The sequence below is a fragment of the Cupressus sempervirens genome, chromosome 2, assembly GCF_028749045.1.
Source record: "Cupressus sempervirens isolate cs-2001-9-10 chromosome 2, ASM2874904v1, whole genome shotgun sequence".
In the NCBI taxonomy this organism is placed as follows: Eukaryota; Viridiplantae; Streptophyta; class Pinopsida; order Cupressales; family Cupressaceae; genus Cupressus; species Cupressus sempervirens.
In genome coordinates, this window is record NC_143119.1 from 282,948,862 (window position 1) to 282,959,170 (window position 10,309).

At 32.2% G+C, this 10,309-nt stretch overlaps 1 pseudogene; it reads right to left on the reverse strand.

Annotated features, from left to right (window-relative positions):
• Nucleotides 1-2,053: 2,053 nt before the first annotated feature.
• On the reverse strand, nt 2,054-2,811 carry LOC149572158 (ethylene-responsive transcription factor ERF011 pseudogene; annotated as a pseudogene).
• Nucleotides 2,812-10,309: the final 7,498 nt, after the last annotated feature.

The window sequence follows — 10,309 nt, forward strand, 5'->3', positions numbered from 1 at the left end:
CGTCAAAAACCCCCCAAAAAAGTTGAGGTATATTGAAAAAAATAAAAAATTAATAATATAGGATTATTCTAAAGAGAAGTCACATAGTAGCATCATAGAGCATTGTAAGCAATCATTTACTTGTATCATCATCCAATGCATATAATGCTAATTTTTTATTTTAGATCTTGGTTTATTGTCATGGAATCAACCCAAATGAGGGCTTAATTGAGGAGAATAAATCCCTACCCCAACAAGCTCCCACATAGAGTCCCTCTATCATAATGTTGACATCATAACGCATTGAAAGAAAATCATCTACTTGTATCATCATCCTATGCATATGATACTTGTTTGTTATCTTTGATCCTAGTTATTGTCATTGATTCAACCCACCTAAGGGCTTAACCAAAGAGAGTAGATCCCTACCTAACAAGTTCCCACATCGTGTTTTTCTATCATTATGTTGATCTATTGTCATTGAATCAACCCCACGCAATGTCTTAATAAAGGAGAATAACTCCCTACCCAAAAAGCTCCCACACAATGTCTCTTTACCATACCAAATATTAAATAGAGGCACTATATGTTAAGACATGTCTCTTGTACTTGATAACTTTATCCATGTTTAGTTCCTTGACTCTAAGTTTAATTACACTTACCAGATCAATTAAATACAATCGTGAAATTAAAATATAATTAAAAATTAATTATTGATTTTTTGTTTTAAATTATTCATGTAAAAAATCCCCCAACTTTTGATATAGTAACAAAATGTTTGTTTGTTTTCAATTATAATTCAATTGAAGTATTTATTTTGTCATCAATTAATCTAAGCTCTAAAACATAAGCTTACTTTTCATGTACTAATTATCAACCCTAGGTGAATAGAATCAAAAGAAAAAATTATTATACTTTGTCTTTTTTTAATTCTTTGTAAAAGATCACTAGGGGAAGAACACTACTAGCCATATTTTGGGATCAATTAATCTAAGCTCTAAAACATAAGCTTGCATTTCATGTACTAATTATTAAACCTAGGTAAATAGAATCAAACACATTTTTTTTATTATACTTGGTCTTTTCTTTTCTTTTTTCCTTTGTAGGCGAAGAACACTAGTAGCTATTATTTAGCAAACTTTGTGAAGCCTACCCTTCTAAACAATATATCAAATTTTGATGAGTTTTTTTGGTTGTCTTCATATTCAACTTAACTAGTCATGGCTAGGAGAACTCTACCAAAATCCATTATAGCTAACTTCACACATTTATAGATGCTAAACTATCCATCAATTTCTTTTTCATAGCCTGCGTATGCAACATAGCTTCTTAAAAAATATTTGTTGGTTTATGAGCATTAACAAAGTTCTTTATAAAATGTGTTTAAGCAAGAAGAGTTAAGAAATGATTATTTAAAAGTGTTGCTTGATAGCTGCTTAAAGATATCCAATTAAGTGTGCATTCAAAATTACAAATAGTTATGGACAAATGTCCTAATAGTGAAGCACAAATGGACCACTTGTGAAGCTGAAAAATATGATCGACTATTAGTTCATGTGAAACTTCTTAATGAGCTTTTACTTATCATGTTTGGGGCTCCTTTAAAATTTGTAATTGGAGGCCAAGTGTGCATGGAGTGCACAACTATTAGAACGTGTCTAATTGTCAATGCTCTTACCTTATTGTTTTTACTTTTAGATAGTGACAAAAACATTGTAGAATCTACTATACATGTAAGAATTAAAACGTGGACATTTGAAAGGGTCACCTAATTCCCTATTTATTGCAATACCCATTGACTTTGATAATAAAAAGAGTTACACAAATAATCGAATACTTACTTATTAGTACTTGTCGAAGGCTAAGTACTATTGTGTTTTTTCATTTCATGCATTTATTTATTTATTTCAAAGCAAAAGTGGACTAGCCACCATATAATTTCATTAGTTAACTCATAATTAAAGCTTAGTTAATTCATAACTATAAAACTAAGGCAAGTAGTAAGTCATTATATGACACTTGTTCCCAAATGCTTCAATCATCACCCGAGACATCAAGGGTTACACGGTTGATCTAATTACCAACTACCAACTTTTTGTAAAAAAAATGACAACTCTTACATAAATCTTTTTATAGTGAATTTAAAGGCTTTGAGATAAGTTGAAACTATCAAGCCAGCATTGATCTATATTAAAAGAGAATAAAGAATTGCGATGTGGAAGAGCAGCTACAACCAGTCCCTGCTCCTCCCCTGTTCTTCCTGTAGCGGAAGAAAATCAAGATTCTCAATGGTAGGAAAATCTTCAGACTTTAGAGACGCATTTCTCTCAATATCCTCGACAAGGGAGTCAAACGACATCATCCACTCCTCCTCCTCCAACATCGTCAGGCTGCCCCAACAACACATCGATTCCGGGGCAAAGCATTCATTCCCCGTCTGCTGGATTTGTTCTCTGGCGAACTTTGCGGCAACATCTCGAATTTGTGCGGGAGATAACGAAGAGGCCGATGGAATTTCCGGCGGAGAGTCCGGGAAATTGAACTTGGCATTTGGTCCTCTGAGGCAGTAAACTGCACAGTCATATGCTCGAGCTGCCTGTTGAGCACATTCGTAAGATCCCAACCAAATTCTGGCTCTTGAATTGGGCATTCTCACTTCAGATACCCATTTCCCCCATTTTCTCATTCTAACCCCCTTGAACTCCTGTTTTTTCTTCTGTAAAATGTTTGGAGGCTTCTGATCTGGCGAGGATTTAACCATTCTTGATGGTTATCAACGCTAAGCTTGGGAATTGCGAGATTGGTATGAACTTTGAAGTATGATGCGAGGATACAAAATGTGGATTGAAACTTGATATGTGGGTCAATTTGGGGGGTGTTTATATCCATGAATGTTAGCTTGTGGGAATCACGCGTGGAAGATGTGTGAAGCGAGGAGGAACAGATGAGATTATAATATTTGTGGTCTGAACAAGTCAGACAAATAAGAAGTAGCAGAGAGTACTATTTGGTGGGAGAGGGGAACAGAACGGATGACGTTACCAGCTTTCCACAGAGATTGATTGTCCATGATAATCACGTGGTAGACATTGATCAGAAAAACATGGATATTGCGGATAAATGTTTTTTTTGTTCGTTACCCTACGAATATTTTAAAAAATAGTTTTAGTTAGCATTTAGACTTTCCTCTTTCCATTCTAGGTGTAGACGTTTATTATTTTTATTTATTATCTCAATTTTAAAATTAATGTGAATGTTCTAATGAGAGAGATTGGGTTCGTGGGAATTACAGTTTATGAATTATGGTTGATTGAGTTTAATTTAAAAATGATAAAATATAACAATATCATAATGTATTATCTATTTATTTTCTTTATATATATATATATATATATATATATATATATATATATATATATATATATATATATATATATATATATATATATATATATAATGTTATTATATTGTTGTTAATAAATAAAAGTTTATTTTTCAAAACATAGCTTAAGACAACGGATAGAAATTTCTACAATCTATCATTTAGAATAACTTTGTTTCTTCTACTTCTTCTAATCTTGATGATAGACCACATAGTCTAATTCAAAATGTTGATGCAAAATATATTGAACACAATCAAATCCAAAAGCAAAGTTGCTTTATAGCTTAAGACAATCAAATAATCGAAAATCAATATGCATAAGTAATTATGATTTGTGTTGTTGAATTTTGTAAAATTGGTAGATGTGAAATATGTGGATCATATTTGCTTTTATGAACAAGGGGAATTTTTAATTTATTTATGGAATTCAATAATGAAATTATTTCGGATGTAGGAATATTATTTATTTATTTAGATTATGTTTTTACACTTGGGTGTTATTTGCAATTGACTCTACACATCTAAAGATTTGTTCCTTTATCACATGGATTTGATTCCTATTTTATGTGTTCTTGTATAAATTGCTTCATTGATTTTGGTCTTCTCTACTCCATTATTTATACTAAGGTGTAAGGATGTTTAAAAGTACATTTAGATGATTGCAAATAAATCGTAAGTGCAATAATTGTGTTAATTGACCCCTTCAATGCGTTCAAATTAATAGTCAACCAAAAAACCTTCAATTTGTTTTAATATTTCAAATTGGAATTTTCTAGCTTATAGAATCAATGGAGGTGAGAGGATGAGAAGCTATAAAATTGATGTAAATGCTTTTTCTATAAATAGTAGCACATCTTATTAAATTGTGCAAACATGCATTTAGTTGGTTGAATGTGTAGGAGTTGAATAAATTTGAATTTGCATTTTGAAATTCAAAGGTCGACTCTATGATTGCAAGGTCATTCCTCCACCCATGAAAATGATTTAGGCCAAATCATGATATAATGGGACAAGAACATCAAACAAATGTAATTTAAATATGGTTTAGGTGAATGTATTTAAGAATGTATATATGAATAATGCCTAGATAAACATACAGGATTGTGTATAAGGGGATATGACAAGGTTAAGGAGTGATTCCAACTTCACATAAGATTGTTTAGTTTGTCAATTAGTTGATATATTAAGACAATCTTCATACATAGACATAGAAATAAGTGAAAAATGACATAAATATGCAAATTTCAACATTAGACTTAGGCAAATTTAAGACCTTCTCCGAGGAAAAATATGAAATTTTCATATTTTATAAATGAAGTTATTACCCAACAGAATATTTTTTCGCAAGATATGTGTTATGAAAGAAAATCATACACTACCCCCACTTTAGATTCTTATTTTTTGACAAAAAAATTGGTATCAATAAATAAGATTTAACAATGGAAAGAGAGAGAAAAAAATGTGAAAAGGAACTACAAATGGTATCTAGTTTTCCAACACTTCCTAAGGGAAGAAGAAAAGGTTTTAAGTAAATAGATTTATTATGCCAAATGTGTAGTGGATGGAACTATTGATGAGTTTAATGCATGCCTCGTGGTTAAAAGTTTATAATAGATTCCTACTCTTGACTACATTAAGACCTTTGCTCCATATTGAAGATGAACTCCATTTGTTTGAATCTCACTATTGTTATGCCTCATGGATGATGTGTACACCAAACGAATGGGAAGAGTTTGTTGTCTTCAAGAAGATATTTACATGTAGCAAGCATAGGGGTTAGTTAAGGATTATTCTTTAGTTTATCAATTGAGAAAGTGTATTTATGGCCTTAATTAGGCCTTACACAAACTTGATATGCTAAGATGGCCTCTATTTTTCTCTCGATTAGATTTTTTATGTCACTCAAATTTGAATTCTACAATTCTTGATAGGATCAAACTTGTTTACTTCTAATTTTGTATATTAATATAATTTTATAATTATTTGGGATTTATTATTTATTATTAGCAAAGTCAAATTTTCTTTACACTAATTTTGTAGGACACACATGTGTATCTTCATCTATCATGTGTATCTTCATCTATTTTCTTGGAATTGAGATCTCTCAAGTTTCTTTTGCAATAACTCCTACTCAACCCAAGTAACCTTGACCTCTTTATGTATTCCTACATGGTTAATAGTAAAATTAAATTGTCTTTGTTTCTATTACAATTAAAACTTGTGGTTAAGTGTTCCACTCCACTTTATGCTTTATTCAATAAAAAAAAGTAAAGCATTCCACTCCACTTGTTGATGCCACATATTTTTCTTACTCACACATATCTAAACATATCACATAAAAGTGGAATTATTTGGTATATTTTTATAGGAACAATGTAGACTTTACTATGAAGATGCCAAATGCATTTTTTAGTAAACCTACAACATTTGTAACTATGAGATTCACTACATGTAATAAGTATATTCTTAGAATAGAACAAATATATAGACCATGCTGTGCTTAAAATAATTATTATTATAGATCCTTATTCATCTATAACTTTCACTTCAATTATAACACCATTTGTTGAAGAAGAAAGAAGAAATATAATATTGATCTTTCTTTTATTGATGTATTAAGTGGATTTCATTTGCATATTTTTTTCAGATCTATTATGGGTTATGTGGAAACAATTATATTTTTTGTGTAAGTTTCCTTTCAAGTGGTATCAAAGCTATGGTTGTGTTGTTGTAACCCTAGATTGAATCCATGGGAATGCATGAAAGGATAAAATAAAGTGCATGATATATGGGTTTCATAGGTTATTTATTACAGATCTGAGGGTTTTGGGTTTACTATTATGATGAGATGTTGGTAAATTTTGGCAATGTGAAATTATTGGTCAAAAGGGCTTTTTGGATGTTTTATTTAAATAAGGGTTTTTAGAAGAAAGCTTGCAAAAATGACCTCCTAGGCAAAATTAAACCTCACCATTGGATTTGGGTTGGCTATTTCATAAATTTAGATATATAATATGCCCTAGTTTGGCCATGCTAAGAGAAAATGCAAAGTCTTTTTAGCTTCAGCCAATGATAGCCGTCAAATTTAATCCTGTCAAAAATTTTGTCACAAAATAAAATAACAGTGAAAATGATAAAAGGATTGTTTTGGTAAAATGGTCATAGCTTTCAATCAGGATATCGGATTTTGGACTTCTAATAGTTGTTGGAAAGATAATTCAAAGGACTAAAACTTGGTGTAGGTTTGATTCTATGGTTTTGATATTTTTCAGGTTTTAAGAGCTTGGAAGTCAAATGTTATTTATTTTGAGCACAAATTAATGCATAACTTGAGCATACAGAGTCATATTTTGGACTTTGAATAGTCAACAGAAAGCTCTTGGAGAGATCTATACATTGATTAAAATATGGTGTAGGTTTGGTATGATTTATTTGGTGATATATTGATCTGAATAGTTTATAGATATATATTGACTATGGTAAGATTGTGTGTTTATGACATTGTATGTTTTGGAGATTTGAGATTTGGTGTCATTATATACTCAGTTTATATATCATTTTGGTCTCATGATGATATGGTTATTAGTATTTGATTTGGGTATGTATGATGGCTTGTTGGGTCTTACAATTTGTGCAGTGTTGTAAGCAGTCTATACTAATAGGTTGCATTTATTGCTTGGATATGGGTTGTCTTTGCCCATTGATCTTTCATTATTGATGGATATTCATATTGGTGTCTTGGATTTGGGTTGTTTATGCCCTTAGTCACACGATTTGTTGATTTGTCTTCATGAAGAAGGGATGAGATGTTGTTACTAGGTACAATCATGGTGGAGGATTATGGTTAACTATTTTATGCTAACAGGATGGACACTTTGAGACTTAGGTGCTCAATTCATGGATGTGATCATGATGCCATTAATTTTGGCTTGACATGATTGGATATATAGGTACATCCTTGATTTTTATTGGTTTGGATTCATGATTTGGTTATGGTGGTATATCTTCTTGGTTGATTTTCATGGTTAGAGGAAGTTTTTCATCATGATGTCATGGATATCTTGGATACACAATTTAATGGGAGCTTGTGACATTGATGAGGTGGATATACATGATTGTTTCCTAGTTTGGTTTGTATCTTCTTGGTTTGGAGATCTTCATTTCACTTGGTACTAACACTTTGGTTGTGTAAGTGTATAGGAGATGGATGTTATGATGTCATGGGTGACTCAATACCATAATTGAGTGGCAATTTTTGGTATTGATATGTTTATTGAGTGTTTTTAGATGTTGGAAGTTTGTCTTAGATCATGTTGCAACAGAAACATCTTTGACATTTGCATGGTGCACTTGTTATCTTCATGGTGTGTGAAGATGATTGAATCTTGAGGACCCATGGGATTCTTAGTTATCTTCATGGTATGTGGAGATGGTTCTTCGTGGTATGTGGAGATGGTTTTCTTCATGGTGTGTGGAGATAGTTTCATCTTAAGGACTTGTGGTGTTCTTGGTAAAGATGTGGTTTATGCTTTCATTTGACATGTTATCCTTCGTGTTAGGATGGTTTCATTATTGTGTCAAGGTATACTCTTGATACGCATTTAGATTTTTGACATGATATACTATGTTCATATAGAGCATGTTATCTCTTCAATTGAGATGGTTTAGATTTTTTTATTTATTCTTGAGGCCATGGTTGGAACTTTGACATCGATCTTGGTTTAGTTTCTTGGTATTGAGTACATTGATCATTTTTTGGATACTTCATGATATTTCTATGTTGCATTTAGAGTTGGCATGGATTGATTAGTTACAGATGCTCACGGATACTTACAGACAGTGGTGATGTTGATCTCTCTTGGATTAGAGAATTATTTGTTGGGAAAATTGATGGTTTTAGCAAGAAGTCCAAGGGGCATTCACCTAATATGAACTTGAGAGGAGACTATTCTTACATTAGTCTTGGTTGGAGACTTGGATCTTGATGAGCATTCTCATTCCCCACTCTTGGTCTACTCGACAGTTTTCTACTTAAGAGATATAGCTCATTGTTTTTCTCAAGTGCATTATGTTTATCTTTCATGTCTTTCATGGATATGGATCTTGAGCTATGGTACATGAGTTAGTTCTGGAGGGTTTATTTGAGAGATGGTTTAGCATTGATTATCTCCCTGTGCATATATTTTTGTTATGCTAGTTGATTTTGGGGGATGGTTTTATATTGGGCATATTCATTGGATTAGGAATGCTTTATGAGTTTGTTCTTCTTGTGGGAGGCTTACATCCATGATTAGTTATATGGTATAGTTTGGGTGTTGGTGTGGCTTCCTATTGGGGTTTTACGGAGGAGATCATACTTGCACATTTTACATCTAGAGGTGTGTGTAGAAGGACATGATACATGTTATGATTTGCATGGTTTCTCTTTGGTCTTGGTTATCTTCCTGAATGTTTGGTTTCACTTACATTGGATTTGAGATTGGTTGGAGATTATGATCACTAGTTTGTGTTCATGTATGTCATGTGAGAGATGGTATGATTATTATTTTTTCTCTTTCCTTTGTTGGTTGTGGAGAACTTGGGAGAGAAATGAAGACTTGTTATGAGATTTGTTCTTCCATTTTACTATTTTATGTATTGTGGATGTCCTTGATACTACATAGATTCACTTCTTTGAGATGTTTTGAGTGGATTAGTTACAAATTTGACATTATCTTTTGTAGTGGGAGCTTCTTGGTATATATGTGTCAGGTATTTCTCTTAAGGCTTATGATTGCAAGTTATAGATTGGATATGTTGATGATGTAAGATTCACTTGGTATATCTTTGGAGTTATGGATAGTTGGATAGGTTGGCACTTGTTGTGGGTGTTATTTTAGCTATAGAGTTTTGATAGATACATGTACATGTGATTACCTTTGGATCAAGTCTTTGTTCTTGACATTTTAGTTGGTATTGGATTTTATGATCTTCTAATGCGATAGGTTGGGTGGCTTTCTCTTTGGATGACTTCTATACATGGGTATGTGTAGGATCATGGTGTGCCAAAAAGTGGCGATGTGAAAAAAGTGGAGTTTGAAAATGTCTAAAAGTGTTTCAAAATTCACTCTGAGTTTTTTCCACCTATCTTGATACGCTAAAAAGTTTGGGCCAAGCCTTTTAGAGTATCCAATCAGTTATCAGGAATTCGATATCATATCGGGTATTCAATATGAAGTTAGATACCCAAAACTTGTGACATAGATTTTTAAAAAAAAAACCTAAGAACGGTTTTTGCATTGCATTTTTTGGTTTGTTTGGTTGTGCTCCATTTTGAGTATCAGATTTTGGAACGGATATCAGATACAGGTAATTTTTTGTATTTATTTATGATTTCAATGAATATTAATATAAATTAGTTATTTTAAATAATATTTGTTAAAAATTAGGTTTTTTTAATAGAAATTATTGAAATTTAGGTTTTTTTAATGTTTTGCAAATTAATAGGTATGGCTCACCCAAATGATGATACTAAGCTAGGAAACAGTGTTCCTCATAACCCTCCACCAAACGATCCAGTACCCCCTTAAAATCGTCCACCAAATGATCCCCTACCCCCTCAAACCCCTCCTTGAATTGAAGATTTGATATTTGAAAATCTTGCCAAACTAAGGGTTTTGCAAACCATATATAACAATATACCTACATTGGCTCCCATGTTATCTATGTTAAACACCAGTGTATAATATTGAAACACTTACCAATGAACAAAATGCCGCTCTTCACTGGCATGAGAAAATGCATGCCGTGTTTCATGATGAGTTGGACTATGATGAGGTTGCGGCCCTAAATATAACTAAAGATGATATAGTTAGCCTTTTTGTGGACCCAAAAACTAGTAAACTAGGAGAATGCACAAAGCCCAAATTATCAATTAAATGGTGCACAAAGGAGGCTATGTGTGCAAAC